Raw genomic sequence first — 17,967 nt, forward strand, 5'->3', positions numbered from 1 at the left:
GGGGCCGGAGCGGCGGTGACAGCGGGCGGCGGGCCGGGCCGGCGTGTGGTCGGGGACGAGGGGTGGTTGTGGGCGGCGGCGGGGTGCGGTCGAGGGCGCGGTGGGGGTCGGGGGCGATCTGACTGGCGATGCGCGAGTGGGCTCGGGGGTTAGGGAGAGAGAACAGAGAGAGAGGAGGCGGGGGAACGGCCATTACATAGTTAAATCTTTGTCGTCCGCTAGCAGACAGGAAAGAGGTGGGGCTGGTGGGCCATTGGGGTTTGGACCTCCACTGGGCCTACCCACCTCTTTGTTGTCTGCTAGCGGACGACAAAAAATTGAGTAATGGCAAACAGGGTCTTTGCCGTTAGCCCGTTTTTGCTATCCGCTAATAGACGACAAAGATCTGACTAATGGCAAATTCTTTGTTTCCAGTAGTGATTGGTCCAGGTTCGTAAGAGAACCGGAATTAATACTCTTATATGGTCTTGATCAAAACCGTGTTTTCTACTGGTGTTTCGAGCCAAGAATAGCGTCTCCTAATTATAGTATCGTCGTATAGTATAATGGGTTTTCTTTTCTAGCCGTATTGAACCCTTTACGAGTCGCGCAAAGGGCGCTCGCTCGCAATGTCCACGTCATCACATGCGCACTGTACATGGTAGCCAATGGCGAGAAAGATTCGTGCTGGCCAATTAAATGAGAGGGTCCTGAACGCGGTGGCCAACTGGAGGATCCTAAGGGCATCTCCAGCCGTTGCCCCCCCAGGGGGCACCTAAAATCGCCGCTTGGGGGTGAGCCGGCGCAAAAATTGAGCCTGGGGCCGAGTTGGTCCCCAGCCGCCAGCCCAGGGCCGCCCCCAGGCACGATTTAAAATAAAAGAAGTTCGGCGAAGTTCGGCTTAAACACGATAAAATTCGGCCAAACACGATAAATTTCGGCCAAACACGATAAATTTTGGCACATTTCGGCGAAGTTCGCGGATTTTCATTACATAGCACATATACATAAACTAATCTAAAGGAAAAACGGCTGAAGTCACCGCCGTCGCCGCCATCATCGTCGCCGGCCTTCTCCTCCTTGACGCGGGCGCCCCTGCTGGAACCCTGCCGGCCGTCGCCATGGCGGACTGGTGGCGGCGCATCGTCGTCGTCGTCGTCGCTGTCGCAGATGACGACAACTCCGCCTTCGTCGCGGCCGCGTCGACGTTCCGCGAAGCGAAGTAGGGCAGCGCGTTGGCGCTCCTTCGCCTTCTCCAGGCGCTCCTTCTCCATCGCTATGGAGTCCCTGCGCGCCCATTCCAGGGCCACTTCGTCGTCGTCGAGCTCCGTCGTCACTGGCGCGGCCGGCTCCTTCTTCACCGGTGCGAGCCTCGGCTCCTTCTTCACCGGCGCGAGCCCCGGCTCCGTCTTCACCGGCGTGAGCCCCGGCTCCGTCTTTTGCTTGACGAAGCGCGGAGGAGGAGCCGATGAGGAGGCACGCTGGCCGCCCTCGTTGATGACGATGCCGGCGTTGCGGGTGCGCCGGCCGAGCGGCGTCTCCGCCGCGGGCTCGGCCTTGACGCCGAGGAGGGTCGGAGTGCCGGAGGAGTGCGATGAAGATCGGGAGGAGGAAGAAGAGGAGGAGGACCCGAACCTCCTTGGCGCCCATGGCCCGGCGTGTCGGTGCTGCGCCGGGGCGGCCACCCTCGCTGGGTACGCCAACGGCGGGTCATTGCGGCCCTCGAGGTACGTCTGCACGCCCTCGAGTGTGCGGCCGGGGACGCCCCACCACAGGTGGCGCCCCTCGCTGTTCTGCCGGCCGCCAACCACCGGCGCGCCGTTGATGGACGCCAAGTGCTGCTGCTGGCGGCGCTCGAAATACGCCGCCCAAGCCGCGTAGTTGTCGGCGGCGTACTGGGGGAGGGAGAGTTAGGCGTCGGTGAGGGAGGCGCGCACGACCTCGACTTCCTCGGCGAAGTACGTCGGCTTCGCCACGGTGTCGGGCAACGGGGGATTGGGCACTCCCCCGGCGCTAAGCCCGGCGCGCATGTCCGGCGGCGCCGGGATGTTCGCTTGGAACAGGAGCCAGGACTCCTGTTCGCGGAGCGAACGGTGGCCGAAGCTGTTGGCCGCTGCCTCGTCTCCGGGGTAGCGTTCCGCCATGGCGACGGGCTCGGGAGAGGTAGAGAGATAGAGGGAGGGGCTGGGCGGCGGCGCTCGGGAGAGGTAGGGAGAGGGAGGAGCTGGGCGGCGGAGAGGGGCGGGGCTGGTGTGAGCACAAGCGAGTGCAGGCCACCGGCTATATAGCCGCACCGCACCCGTGTGTACGCGTCCGAGGGAGGGGAGGCGTTGGCGCGCCGTCCCGTGATGCGCCGCCCGTGAGGAATCAATGGCAAGGCTGACCGGCAGCAGCCTTGGCATTGATTCCCCGCGGGAACCGAGGCCGTTGGGGAAAGACGAGGCGTTGCGTCACTGACGCGGCGGACCTGCGGCTGTTTCGCGCCAAAACAGTTCGCCCCGGCGCCCCCGGGCGCCCCCCAGCGCGCCGGGTTCGGCCTGGGTCCGCCGGCGCTGTTTTCGGCCCAGGCCGGCGAAAATCGGGCTCCTGGGGGCGCGACTGGGCCGTTTTTTTGGCGTCGACGTGAAAAAATCGCCTGGGGAGGCCTTCCTGGGGCGCGGCTGGAGATGCCCTAAATGCGATAGAAAGGAAACCCGCACACGTGACCTCTCTCTCGTTCCATCTTCTCCAGCCCCACGCCCCATCCCCTCCATGCATCTCCGCCGCCGCCGCCCCCCATATCCACCGCACGAGAGCTCGCCCGTCCGCGCCGGCGATGCGCCTCATCATCCCATCCTGGCTCTTCCAGCGTCTGACATCGGCCGCGTCTACTCCTCCACCGCTCCCTGCCCGCCCCGCAAGAAGCCCCGCAGCTCTGCGTCCGCCACCGCGGGCGGCAAGCCTCCCGTGATCGTCTACTACTACTGTCACCGCAAGAAGTCGCGGCTCGAGGAGCCACGGCCGTCCTCGCTGGCTTCGTGACAGCTGGAGGAGGAGGCGCTGGGCAGGGGCTCATGGCGGAAGGGCCCGCTCACGAGCTGCTCAGCCTGGGGTCTGCCCCGCCTGCATTGGGCGCAGATAGAGACGGGGAGGAGCTGATGGGGCGACGACAGCCGAGGCGCAGAGGAGAAGGGGGGGAGATAATGGCTGCGCTGCTCCCGCCCCACGACGAAGTCTGCGTCAAAACTGAAGAAGACGGCTTCGGGGCCATAGTCCATGTGGATTTGTTCATCAATTCGTTCCCATCGGTGGAAGATGACGGGTGTGAGGTGGCGCCCAGGTCAACAGGAAACGCACACAACACCACCATAGCCGAGTTGTATGGAACACCTCAAGTCTCTGCTCCACCAACGTCGCCTATTTGAGCTTTGTAGGTGCCAACACCCCTCCAGTCCCTCCAGAATAGCATCCTACCTCTCTCTTCCACTCCTATTTTTTTATTTAAGGGATGCCATGATTTAATGCCCAGAACCATCATCTTTGTTTGTGCAGATTCGTTTTTATATTTGCCTAGAAGATGTTCCATGAAAATCACAGAAGCACCGGCTGCACCGCACCGGGTTTAGGCTCGTCAAGAAGGTTGTGGCTGGAAGATAGTGGTAATCAACTTTATATACTACCCCTCCTGCAAGTTTACCCATGTCTTTTATTTTTTTTTATGCGATTAATTATTCATTCCTCTTAGTTCATATATTCTGACGACGACTCATGTCGATATGTGCTTGCTTTGCAATGAAACTCTCCTCATGACTTTAGCAACAAGAACGGCCAACTAGAATACTTGTTCTCCGTGTAATTTTGACGCTGTCTTTGTCGCACGTTGGAAATTTAGGGTGCCGATCCGCAGGCGTTTGTCGGTTTAGTGTGCAAGCACTAGTAGAAAACAGGGCTATGGTCCAGGCCGCATCAGCCCATTAGTCCCGGTTCAGTGTAGAACCGGGACCAATGTGGGCATTGGTCCCGGTTTGTGAGCCCAGGGGGCCGGCCGGGCCACGTGGGCCATTGGTCCCAGTTCGTCTGGACCTTTTGGTTCCGGTTGGTGGGACGAACCGGGACCAATGGGCCTCGCTCCTGGCCCACCACCATTGGTCCCGGTTGGTGGCTTGAACCGGGACCAAAGGCTTCCCTTTAGTCCCGGTTCATGTCATCAACCGGGACCAATGAGGTGCCTATATATACCCCCTCGCGCAAGAGCAGAGCACAGTGCTCTGTTTTTTCTGGCCGAGGGGGAGAGGGCTTTGTGGTGCTCTAGCTCACCTCCTATGCACATGAGGTGTTCGATGGAATGCCCGAGCCACACTACTTAAGCTTTCTCCTCTCGAAGCTCGACCTCCAAGCTCCATTTTCCTCGAGATTTGTCTAGATTTAGCGGTCCGTCACGCCCCGTCCCCTGTCTTCACCACCGTCGATCGCCCGCGCCGATCTCGTCGCCGGCACCATCGTGGTGAGCCTCTTGTTCTTATCTTCTTTCTAAAAGAAAAAATTCTTACTTGTATGATTTAGATAGATACTTGTATAATTTTCTTACTTTTATTATTGTTTGTTATTATATGTGCGATGGTTTTGGTATCCGGCCCCGTCGGCCCTCATCCTGTCTATGATTCGGATTTGGTATGTATATTATCTTTATAACTATTGGTTCATTTATTGTTTATGAAAATTATGCCGACCAACGTGACATAGATTTTATTTATCTAGGATGTATGTGAATCGGAAATGCCAACCGACCCTATTGTCGAGAGGTTAAATTTAGTTGAAGAAGAAAACAATTTGTTGAAGGAAAAAATAAAAAAAATTGAGGAGGAGAAGATGATATTGGAGTTGCATGTTGCGGATGTCGTCGATGATCACAAGATCAAGATGGATGCAATGCGCTTGAAGATTAGAAAGATTAGAAAATATGCCATTCATACCGAGGCTTGGTATCATTATGCCGTTGGATCAATTGTTACCTTGGTTGCGATTATGATCGCATTTGTTTTCGCATTGAAATGTTTTACATAGTTTCAATGTATGGTTTAATTAATTAGATGCTCTGGAGAGCTATATGTTGTTAGATGAGAACTATGTATGCACTTTGGTTTTAATGTGATGATGAACTTCTATTAATTTGGACACTTAATTATATATAATGCACGCAGATGAACCGGCAATGGATGTACGGTGACAGACACACCTGCGAGTACATTAAGGGCGTGCATGAGTTTCTCGATGCGGCTGAGGCAAACAAGAAGAATGGTTTTATGTGTTGTCCATGCACTGAATGTGGGAATACAAGGTCTTACTCTAACTGGAAAATCCTTCACTCCCACCTGCTTTACAAGGGTTTCATGCCACACTATAATGTTTGGACGAGGCACGGAGAAATAGGGGTTATGATGGAAGACGGCGAAGAAGAAGAGTACGATGACAACTATGTGCCCCCTGAATACGGTGATGCTGCAACGGGGGGAGCTGGTGAAGATCAAGAGGAACCAGACGATGTGCCCAATGATGCTGCCACGGGTGAAGCTGCTGAAGATCAAGAGGAACCAGACGATGTGCCCGATGATGATGATCTCCGCCGGGTCATTGTCGATGCAAGGACGCAATGCATTAGTCAAAAGGAGAAGCTGAAGTTCGATCGCATGTTAGAGGATCACAAAAAAGGGTTATACCCCAATTGCGAAGATGGCAACACAAAGCTCGGTACCGTACTGGAATTGCTGCAGTGGAAGGCAGAGAATGCTGTGGCTGACAAAGGATTTGAGAAGCTACTGAAAATATTGAAGAAGAAGCTTCCAAAGATAACGAATTGCCCGACAGTACATACGCAGCAAAGAAGGTCGTATGCCCTCTAGGATTGGAGGTGGAGAAGATACATGCATGCCCTAATGACTGCATCCTCTACCGCGGTGCATACAAGGATCTGAACGCATGCCCGGTATGCGGTGCGTTGCGGTATAAGATCAGACGAGATGACCCTGGTGATGTTGACGGCGAGCCCCTCAGGAAGAGGGTTCCTGCGAAGGTGATGTGGTATGCTCCTATAATACCACGGTTGAAACGTCTGTTCAGAAACGAAGAGCATGCCAAGTTGATGCGATGGCACAGTGAGAACCGAAAGAAAGATGGGAAGTTGAGAGCACCCGCTGACGGGTCGCAGTGGAGAAAAATCGAGAGAAAGTACTGGGATGAGTTTGCAAAGGACCCAAGGAATGTATGGTTTGCTTTAAGCGCGGATGGCATTAATCCTTTCGGGGAGCAGAGCAGCAATCACAGCACCTGGCCCGTGACTCTATGTATGTATAACCTTCCTCCTTGGATGTGCATGAAGCGGAAGTTCATTATGATGCCAGTTCTCATCCAAGGCCCTAAGCAACCCGGCAACGAAATTGATGTGTACCTAAGGCCATTAGTTGAAGAACTTTTACAGCTGTGGAATGGAAACGGTGTACGTACGTGGGATGAGCACAGACAGGAGGAATTTAACCTTAAGGCGTTGCTGTTCGTGACCATCAACGATTGGCCCGCTCTCAGTAACCTTTCAGGACAGACAAACAAAGGATACCACGCATGCACGCACTGTTTAGATGACACTGAAAGTATATACCTGGACAAATGCAGGAAGAATGTGTACCTGGGCCATCGTCGATTTCTTCCGACCAACCATCAATGTCGAAAGAAAGGCAAGCATTTCAAAGGCGAGGCAGATCACCGGAAGAAGCCCGCCATGCGCACCGGTGATCACGTGCTTGCTATGGTCAATGATTTACACTACGTAATCTTTGGAAAGGGTCCCGGTGGACTAGCTGTTCCGAATGACGCTGAGGGACACGCACCCATGTGGAAGAAGAAATCTATATTTTGGGACCTACCCTACTGGAAAGACCTAGAGGTCCGCTCCTCAATCGACGTGATGCACGTGACGAAGAACCTTTGCGTGAACCTGCTAGGCTTCTTGGGCATGTATGGGAAGACAAAAGATACACTTGAGGCACGGGAGGACCTGCAACGTTTGCACGAAAAAAACGACATGCCTTCGAAGCAGTATAAAGGTCCTGCCAGCTACACTCTTACGAAAGAAGAGAAAGAAAATCTTCTTTGAATGCCTGCTCAGTATGAAGGTCATGACTGGCTTCTCGTCGAATATAAAGGGAATAATAAATATGCCAGAGAAAAAGTTTCAGAACCTAAAGTCTCATGACTGCCACGTGATTATGAACAACTGCTTCCGGTTGCATTGAGGGGGCTTCTACCGGAAAACGTCCGATTAGCCATTGTGAAGCTATGTGCATTCCTCAATGCAATCTCTCAGAAGGTGATCGATCCAGAAATCGTACAAGGCTAAGGAGTGATGTGGCGCAATGTCTTGTCAGTTTCGAGCTGGTGTTCCCACCATCCTTCTTCAATATCATGACGCACGTCCTAGTTCATCTAGTCGACGAGATTGTCATCCTGGGGCCCGTATTTCTACACAATATGTTCCCCTTTGAGAGGTTCATGGGAGTCCTAAAGAAATATGTCCGTAACCGCGCTAGGCCAGAAGGAAGCATCTCCATGGGCCATCAAACAGAGGATGTTATCGGGTTTTGTGTTGACTTCATTCCTGGCCTTAACAAGATAGGTCTCCCTAAATCGCGGTATGAGGGGAGACTGACTGGAAAAGGCACTCTTTGGAAAGAGACTCAATAATATGCAGGGACGGATATTCTTGGTCTCAAGCACACTACACAGTTCTACAGAACTCTACCTTGGTGACCCCGTATGTCGATGAACACAAGAACAGTCTGCGCTCCAAACACCCGGAGCAGTGCGACGACTGGATTACATGTGAACACATCAGGACTTTCAGCAGTTGGTTGGAAACACGTCTCAGAGGTGACAACACTGTTTGTGATGAGTTGTACTTGTTGTCCAGGGGACCATCTTTGACTGTATTGACTTACAAAGGATACGAGATAAATGGGAATACATTTTACACGATCGCCCAAGATCAAAAGAGCACCAACCAAAACAGCGGTGTCCGCTTTGATGCAGCAACCGAGAGCGGAAAGGACACATATTATGGTTACATAGTGGACATATGGGAACTTGACTACGGACCTGATTTTAAGGTCCCTTTGTTTAAGTGCAAATGGGTCAATCTGTTAGGCGGCGGGGTACAGGTAGACCCACAGTATGGAATGACAACAGTGGATCTGAAAAATCTTGGGTACACTGACGAACCGTTCGTCCTAGCCAATGATGTGGCACAGGTTATCTATGTGAAGGACATGTCTACCAAACCGAGAAAAAGAAAAGATAAGGAAGCGAATACATCATACGATGAGCCAAAGCGCCACATAGTTCTTTCAGGAAAAAGGGACATCCTGGGAGTGGACGGCAAGACAGACATGTCTGAAGATTATGAAAAGTTTCATGAAATTCCTCCCTTCAATGTCAAGGCTGACCCAAGCATCCTGATAAACAATGAAGATTATCCATGGTTACGGCGCAATAAGCAAATGACACAAGCGAAGAAAAAGTGAAGACTTTCTCCCGCAATAAGCAAATGCTATGTGGGTGAAATTATGATACCATCCCAACTTTCAACTTTTTCAGAGTTCATTTGAAATGCTTTCATGTCTTATGGTTCGAAACTTTGATACTTCGAAAGTGATTGTCCATTTTGTACACGAAGTGCATCAAGTTTTTGTCGTAACCCTCTCTACTTTTTGGAACATGCTATGTGGGTGAAATGATGAGACCATGCCAACTTTCAACCTTTTCAGAGTTCATTTTGAAATGCTTTCCAATTTCAGAGTCATTTAGCTCAAAGAATGAATTAATAGCAAACAGAATGAACTACAAAACTTTTATGAAAATAAAAACAATCAATTAAAATATTATGTTATGATCAACTAAAATAAAACTATAATATTCTTCAATAGCAAAAAGAATATAATTTGTGTGACCTAAAATCAAACTATAATTTGTGTATAAATAAAAAATAAATAGCAAAGAAGAAAAAAATTCTAATTTTATAGTAAAGTTATTCATAAACTAGTGATTCACACAAATTTTTAAAAATTCAAATTTAAACTATTTAAAATTTAAAACTAATGGCACTAACAGAAAAGTTTATAATTTTTGTGACCTAAAAGCAAAAAGAAATCACTAAAAAACTGTAAGTATTTAGTTTTAAGTAGAAATAAAAAATAAATAACAAAAAATTTAAAACTAATGGCACTAACAGAAAGTTTATAATTTTTGTGACCTAAAAGCAAAAAGAATCATTAAAACTTAATATAAAAAACCAAAAAAATGTAGAAATAAAAAAGAAAAAACCAAAAAAATGCCACCTACTGGGCCTCCACGGCCTGAATACGACTAGAAACCCTACATGGGCCAGGATTCAGGCCCGCAGAAGGCCCAATAGGCCCACAGGCAAAGCAGTGTCAAATTAGGCCCATAGGCCTGAAGTTCAGAGGAGTTCGAGAGGGAGGAGGCAGCAGAGCTTATCAACTGGTGTTGGGCGCTGTCAACTAGCGATGTGGGACAAAACTTTTGGGCGCGGGGCGCACAAGGGCATTGGTCCCGGTTGGTGGCACCAACCGTGACCATTGCCCTTTAGTCCCGGTTGGTGCCACCAACCGGGACCAATGGGCTTCGCTTCCCGCCCTTTGGGCTGCCGAAAAGAGGCCATTGGTCTCGGTTCGTGGCACCAACCGGGACTAATGCCCACCTTTAGTCCCGGTTGCTGCCACGAACCGAGACTAAAGCCTCTTCTATATAAGGCCACACTTTGGAATTTTTCATTCTCATCTTGCAGTTGCCGCCCCTGACGCCGCCAGGCTGCCCCGACGCCGCCCGCCCCCATCGTCGCCGTCGCCCGCGCCCATCGTCGCCGTCGCCCGCGACGCGCGCCGCCCCGGCCCGCCCCCGTCGCCGTCGCCCTCGTCCCTGCCCCGACGCGCACCGCCCCGTCCCGCCCTCGCCGTCGCCCGCGCCGGCCCCTTGCCCGACGCCCGCCGCCCCGGCTACCGTCCCCGTCACCGCGTCCCCGAGCCCGCCGTCCTCGTCGCCGACTCCAGCCGTCGCCGCCCCCCTCAAAGTGAGCCCCCCTCTCGAGTGCCACTCTTGCGCCCGAGCACCCTTGCTCCGCCCCTGCTCCATGGTCGCCGCCGCCCGAGCACCCCGGCTCCACCCCTGCGCCCTTGCTCCGCCCCTGCTCCGCCGGCCCCGAGCGCCTGAGGAGAAGTAGAGGAGAGGAGAAGTGGAGCAGCAGCAATGCGCTGTCCACTTTTCTGAATTTTTTGGAACAGGAGGAATTTTTTTGTCCATATAGAAGGTGTTTGATGAAATACTAGATGGCTTTGGGCATTTTTGGAATTTTTAAAAAAAATTGTGGTGAGGTACTGATGCAAGACAAAGGCGATGGCAAAATTTCAGAATTTTTGGAGAGGTTTAGAATAGGTTTTCAACAAGTTATTTGAATCCGATTCAAATTTCATTTGAATGAAATTTGAAAATTTTGAACTATGGATCAGAATATGCTAAATATGTCAAAAATGTTTTTTTATATGATGTTTTTTTTCATATATGTATTCATTTTTTTTATTTAGGTTGTTAATTAGTAGATATCGATTTTAGGTTAGTGTAGAGGAAAAAGTAAAATAAGGAAAAGGAAGAAAAGAGGAAGAAGGAAGAAGAAGAAGAAGAAAAGGAAGGAGTGGAAAAAGGAAAATAAGAAGAGGAAGGCTTCTTTTTTTTCTTCGATCTTCTCCTCTATTTTGTTCATGGATATATGCTAAAGAAAACGAGGGGGTGATAGATGATGATGAGGGGTCGAGAGTGGGACGGGAGGTCGAGAGGTGTCGAGGGGAGAAAAAAATATGTTATCAGGGAGAGGGATGAGGGGTCGAGAGAACTAAATAAGAAGAAGAAGAGGAGAGGAAGAAGAGGAGAAATAAATAAGAAGAAGAAAAAAGAAGGGGAAGAAGAGGAGAAGAAGAGGAGAGGAAGAAGAGGAAGTCTTCTCCTCTATTACTTTCTTTTCTTCTTTTTTCTTCTTCTTCTTCTCTTATTTTATCGGGAACGAGGGTCGTCGAGAGGTCGAGGAGCGGTAGAGGAGAAACCCTAAATAGAAAGTATCGTCGGTGTGAGATACATGTACCGTCGGTGTCGGACACTACCCACATCCCACAAGTGGCGGCGGGCTTCGACGCCACGTCACTTGTGGGACGTGGATGTAGTGTCCGACACCGAAGGCCACATGTATCTCACACCCACGATACTTGCTAGCTATTTAGGGTTTCCTCTACCGAAAAGAAGAGGAGAAATAAATAAGAAGAAGAAAAAAGAAGAAAAAGAAGAGGAGAAGAAGAAAGGAATAGTGGGAAAGAAGAGAAAATAGAATATATTCTATTTTCTCTTTTCTCCACTATTCCTTTCTTCTTCTCCTATTTTTTTCTTCTTTTCTTCTTCTTCTTCTTCTTCTTCTTCTTCTTCTTCTTCTTATTCTTCTTCTTATTAGCCAGAAGTAGAGAGATGTTCCTAGTGTCAAAGTATTGAAGAAATCCATGCCTTCATCATTAGCCGGAAGTAACCAGGGCATGTTGGTACGAAGTTCTGCAAAGTTGTTTTGGAATGGAGTCCCGGATAGAATAATCCGCCTTTTGGTACGAATTCAGCAAAGGCCTTCCAAATAGCGATATCCGGAAGGCTCTTGCTGAACTTTGTACCAAAAGCGGATTATCCTATCTGGGAGTCCGTTCCAGAACAACTTTGAAGAGCTTCGTACCATCATGCACATGTTACTTTCGCCTAATGATGAAGACATGGTTTTGTTGAATCCTTTGACACTAGGCAACCTCCCGACCCCTCGGCGATCCTATCGAACATGAGAGAAGAAGAGGATCGTCGAGGGGTCGAGGGTTCCAGGGTCGTCGAGGGTCGAGGATCGCCGAGGGGTCGAGAGAGGTTTCCTAGTGTCAAAGTATTGAAGAAATCCATGCCTTCATCATTAGCCGGAAGTAACCAGGGCATGTTGGTACGAAGTTCTGCAAAGTTGTTTTGGAATGGAGTCCCGGATAGAATAATCCGCCTTTTGGTACCAATTCAGCAAAGGCCTTCCAAATAGCGATATTCGGAAGGCTCTTGCTAAACTATGCAGACATGACTCAAATACTCGAGAAGTAAGTTAAATCGATCATTATCCACCATATCAGCAACTTTGTTCATTTTCTGATATATCAAGTAATTGTTTTCTTTGTCCGGCAGGGTTTGGAGAAAATTCACCAGAAAAACTCTGGGACTGCCGAAGGAGCTGCAATTTAGACACCTGAAAGTAAGTACTAGCTATAGTAGCATTTTAAGCGCATCTACTAGTCATTCAAGCGCTAGTTTCATCAATACCATTTGGCATTCTTGCTTATCAGTTTGATTAACCTCTATTTCTTGTAAAGTGGTTGTGGCAGGAACAAGGGAATGATTCCTGTGGATACTATGTTTGCGAGTCCATCCGCCACACGACCTGTGAGCGGGGCTACACTGACGAACAATATGAAGTACGTAAATAACAACATTCACAATTTTATTTTATTACCATCATTTGTGTTGAGTTTCATTCATTCATATATATATATGTATTGACCCCCTTCTTTAAATTAGATGTTTCGGAAGCGGGATGAACTCCTAGCACCAGCTCGCATGCGAGGAATTCAAGAGGAATTGGTGGCATTCTTTCTTGACCACGTGATCCCTGAAGACGGAGAATTCTATGTGGACCCTGAGTCCGTATGATTATATTTGTAAGAGATAATTATTGTATATATGTAGCCGGTAGTGTCAGATAGATATACGAGAACTTGTTGTTCGACCAATCTCTCGGAGAAGGAGAGGTGGTCGATATCACTTCTCTCTGTATATATGCATATATGTTCATGACGATCTTTCTGTTTCCTTCATTTGCTTAATTACTAGCTAGCTAGCGTGTCTAGTCCTCTCTATATACGTATGTATAGTACGTAGCGTTGACCAAGCACGGACATAACAGAGGACACTTCTCTCTATTAATTATAACTAGCTAACACAATATATGAAACACCTAAATTAAGCCCCCAAAACCCCCAACCCCCCCCTTTCAAAAAAAAAACAAAAACCCCAGTCACAGAAGTGCTGACGCGTGGATGCCTATTGGTCCCGGTTGGTGCCACCAACCGGGACCAAAGGGTCTCCTGGCTGGGCTCTGCGCACTGCCCACGTGGAGGGCCTTTAGTCCCGGTTCTGGATTGAACCGGGACTAAAGGGGGGAGGTATTAGTACCGACACTTAAGTCCCGGTTCCTGAACCGGGACTAAAGGCCCTTACGAACCGGGACTATAGGCCCTTTTTCTACCAGTGAAGGTAAGTTCTTGATGACGTCTGTTCTGAGCATGTGTTTGTTTCATCACTATATGGAATGCAGCAAAACTGGGGCCTAAATTTTGATGGTGAATACAGGTTTTCTGGCCCAAAGATGATGATTGGTACAAGGGTTCCATCACGGCCTACACGGAACTAACCAAGAATTCTGTATGCTTTCTATATACCTGGTTCTTATTATTCTTATTCATGAAAAATTGGTGTGGCTGAGAGGATTGTCCTCAGTTAGATTTTAAATGTTTTTTCTGCATTTTCCTTACTAAAAGGCATGTTATCTACCACTCTGTTTTCCATGTAATGTCTGCACTATGAAGAGTGGCATGTAAAATGTCGTGTAGTTGATATCTAAAGCTAAATGAACTACAGGTGAAGTATGAAGACCTTACCCTAGATAATGAAATGATAAATTTTTCATTTCATCTGAGGAAATGAAGTGCCTGAACCTGAAATTTGGATCATCTAACCTGGATATAAGAAGGGATACGATGAGCTACTTGCACTTGCTGTCAGCTTTCATGACTACCAAGGTCTTGATCTAGATAATATAGCGTGGGCTAAAATAACAGGTACTCCTATGTCTTTTCCTTATGAGTGCCGATGCTTCTAGCTGTTAACTGCGATTAGATGCCAATGGTCCTTTCCATTTATTCTTTCTGCCATCACAAGTTTTATTGCATTGTTTGTAGTCATTGTCCATATTACTTTGAACTTTTACAGTGTGATACTTTATTTATTCTAGTGTTTATGGTAGTTTTGCATCAACTTACAACTTTATTAGATTTCTCATGCACATCACATGTGTTAGATGGTTAACTGCCTCTTTTTACAGAAAATGCTTTCCAATGTTAAGCCCAGTATTGATTTATTATTTGAAATTTTCGTATTCATCTCCTCAATTACCCGACATTAACTTGTTATTTTATCATTTAGTCCTATTTTCCTCCACATTCCTACATTCCTAAAGTAAACAAGTGACATGGATTTCCCTTTCTGTTAAATTGTTTCATTTAGTTATGTGGTTGATTTGCCATATTTCAATGCACCCTTTTACCCGTAGGCTTCTCACTTTTCTCAGTGACTTGGAATTTGCTCTCATATAAAGAGCCTTGTGTGCCTCAACAGGTCATGCAATGTGGCCAGTTGTTATAGTGGACGAGGCTTCTCACTTTTCTCAGTGACTTGGAATTTGTTCTCATATAAAGAGCCTTGTGTGCCTCAACAGGTCATGCAATGTGGCCAGTTGTTATAGTGGACGAGTCAAATGTTCATGCTAGCCGGGCCCTGAAGTCAATTCGGTTTGATCAATCAATACTTGTTCAATTCTTTGGCACCCATGATTTTGCAAGGTTTGGTTTTGTGAAAAGATAATAGCGTATATTTTTCTTTTTCTTTCGAAGCAGTACACTAAAGTTGTGTTTATACCTCAGGATTAAGTAGAAGCAGGCGGTGCCCTTTCTGAATGGCCTTCTTTCTTCCTTGCATCTCAAATGCAAGCAAACACGCTTCTCCCGAGGCTTAGAAAAAGCCAAGGAGTATGAGTTGAGAACCTCTTATATATTTTTAAGCAATAATTGTTTTTCTCCTGAATACACATCAGACTTGAGAGATTTTCTGTTATCTTGCATGATGCCCTATTGGTATGATACTAAAAAAATATCGATTGTATAGGTTTCTCCTCACACAAAAGCTTCCAGAAAATATGTTGCAACTTCGGAAATCCATTGAAAATGATGGTTCTGATGATAATGGCCAAGATGACGCGATAGGCTCTTGTGATAATTTATCAGAAGAAAATGGAGAGGATGCTAAAATGACTCAGATAGAACTAGGAAATCTTCGTGTGAGCAACCTAGGTATGTTTGAGCAAATAGCACAGTAGCTCCCCCCTCTAAATAGAGTAACCAGCGTTTAAAGATGCAAAAAATGCTCTGGAAGCATGTCGACCCTACCCATTTCAAGGATGCCCTGTTTCTCACTTGAATCTTGGACTTCCCTTTTGAGCTACAATGCTGCCGCTTTATGCAAGTTTTCCTTGTGGGAGACACAAGCAGACTTGGCACTTCTGGATAGTGGAGTTATATCTGTTCTAGAGGTATGGACATATGTTATATGTTCAATTATGATGCAGTTCATATTGCACTAGCGCCAATAATCCAAAGAAATGATCTGTTTTAGTTTGTTCTTCCTACCCATAACCCTTTACAAGAAATAATTGATTTCCATTTACTCCCTCCATTCCAATTTATGTTGTGTCTTCATATTTTGTCATTTAACTTTATGTGCTATAAAATTATACCATTGAAACTCCATTTTGATTGTGTTTAATCTAGGCATAGAAGGTTTCCATCAGAGAAATCATTCTGAACATTACTTAAGATGACAGTCTATGCCTTAGAGCATATATGGAGCTCTTATTTGGAACATACATCTTCTGTTCATGTTGTTGTATATCTTCTGCTGACCCCTTTTCTTGGTGCTGGCTGAGCGTTGCATGTTTATGTTTATATATGCATCTGCATTTCCTCCTTTGTTCGTTCTTCTTAGTGTATAACAAACCTGATTGTGTGAGTTTCTTTCCTGGCAGGATGGTATCTGATTTAGACAATTTCCATAACAAAATGCACATACGGCCTGAAGGGTATACTGTTGGAAATATGCCCTAGAGGCAATAATAAAATGGTTATTATTGTATTTCCTTGTTCATGATAATTGTCTATTATTCATGCTATAATTTTATTAACCGGAAACCGTAATACATGTGTGAATACATAGACCACAACATGTCCCTAGTAAGCCTCTTGTTGACTAGCTCGTTGATCAATAGATGGTCATGGTTTCCTGACCATGGACATTGGATGTCATTGATAACGGGATCACATCATTAGGAGAATGATGTGATGGACAAGACCCAATCCTAAGCCTAGCACAAGATCGTATAGTTCGTCTGCTAAAGCTTTTCTAATGTATCATTTCCTTAGACCATGAGATTGTGCAACTCCCGGATACCGTAGGAATGCTTTGGGTGTACCAAACGCCACAACGTAACTGGGTGGCTATAAAGGTGCACTACGGGTATCTCCGAAAGTTTCTGTCGGGTTGGCACGAATCGAGACTGGGATTTGTCACTCCGTGTAAACAGAGAGGTATCTCTGGGCCCACTCGGTAGGACATCATCATAATGTGCACAATGTGACCAAGGAGTTGATCACGGGATGATGTGTTACGGAACGAGTAAAGAGACTTGCCGGTAACGAGATTGAACAAGGTATCGGGATACCGACGATCGAATCTCAGGCGAGTACTATACCGGTAGACAAAGGGAATTGTATACGGGATTGACTGAATCCTTGCCATCGTGGTTCATCCGATGAGATCATCGTGGAACATGTGGGAGCCAACATGGGTATCCAGATCCCGCTGTTGGTTATTGACCAGAGAGATGTCTCCGTCATGTCTGCATTATTCCCGAGCCCGTAGGGTCTACACACTTAAGGTTCGATGACGCTAGGGTTATAGGGAAAGTATGTACGCGGTTACCGTATGTTGTCCGAAGTCCCGGATGATATCCCAGACGTCACGAGGAGTTCCGGAATGGTCCGGAGGTGAAGATTGATATATTGGACGAAGGGTTTTGGAGTCCGGAAGTGTTCCGGAGGTACCGGGTGTGACCAGCATGACCGAAAGGTGTTTTGGGAGCCCCGACAAGTGTTGGGGGGCTTCATGGGCCAAGGGAAGGGGGAAGACCAGCCCACTAAGGGGCTGTGCGCCCCCCTCACCTATTCCCACGTGACCAGGGGGTTTGGGGCGCCCCATCGAGGGTTCCCACCTCCTGGCTTGGGGGTCAAGTCACCCAAGGGGGAGATCCCATCTGCCCTGGCCGCCCCCCCTCCTAGGGGAAACCCTAGGGCGCCTCCCCTTTCCCTTGCCCCTATATATGGTGGAGGTTTTGAGGCTGCAAAACACACGAGTCTCTCTCCCAAGGCACAACCCTACCTCTCTCCCTCCTCGTCTCTCGTAGTGCTTGGCGAAGCCCTACAGGAGTACCGCGCTCCTCCACCACCACCACGCCGTCGTGCTGCTGCTGGACGGTGTCTTCCCCAACCTCTTCCACTCTCCTTGCTGGATCAAGGCATGGGAGACGTCACCGGGCTGCACGTGTGTTGAACGCGGAGGCGCCGTTGTTCGGCGCTTAGATCAGAATTGACCGCGATCTGAATCGCTACGAGTACGACTACCTCATCCGCGTTCTAGTAACGCTTCCGCTTAGCGATCTACAAGGGTATGTATATGCACTCCCCTTCCCCTCGTTGCTAGATTACTCCATAGATTGATCTTGGTGATGCGTAGAAAATTTTAAATTTCTGCTATGATCCCCTGAAGTGGCATCATGAGCTAGGTCTATGCGTAGATTCTATACACGAGTAGAACACAAAGTAGTTGTGGGCGATGATTTGTTCAATTTGCTTGCCGTTACTAGTCTTATCTTGATTCGGTGGCATTGTGGGATGAAGCGGCCCGGACCGACCTTACACGTACACTTACGTGAGACAGGTTCCACCGACT

The 17,967-nt window shown here is 48.1% G+C and overlaps 1 pseudogene; it reads left to right on the plus strand.

Moving 5' to 3' along the window:
- Positions 1–2,730: 2,730 nt before the first annotated feature.
- LOC125554962 lies at positions 2,731–16,067 on the plus strand (annotated as a pseudogene).
- The last annotated feature ends 1,900 nt before the right edge of the window (positions 16,068–17,967 follow it).

The sequence above is a fragment of the Triticum urartu genome, chromosome 4, assembly GCF_003073215.2.
Source record: "Triticum urartu cultivar G1812 chromosome 4, Tu2.1, whole genome shotgun sequence".
NCBI lineage: Eukaryota > Viridiplantae > Streptophyta > Magnoliopsida > Poales > Poaceae > Triticum > Triticum urartu.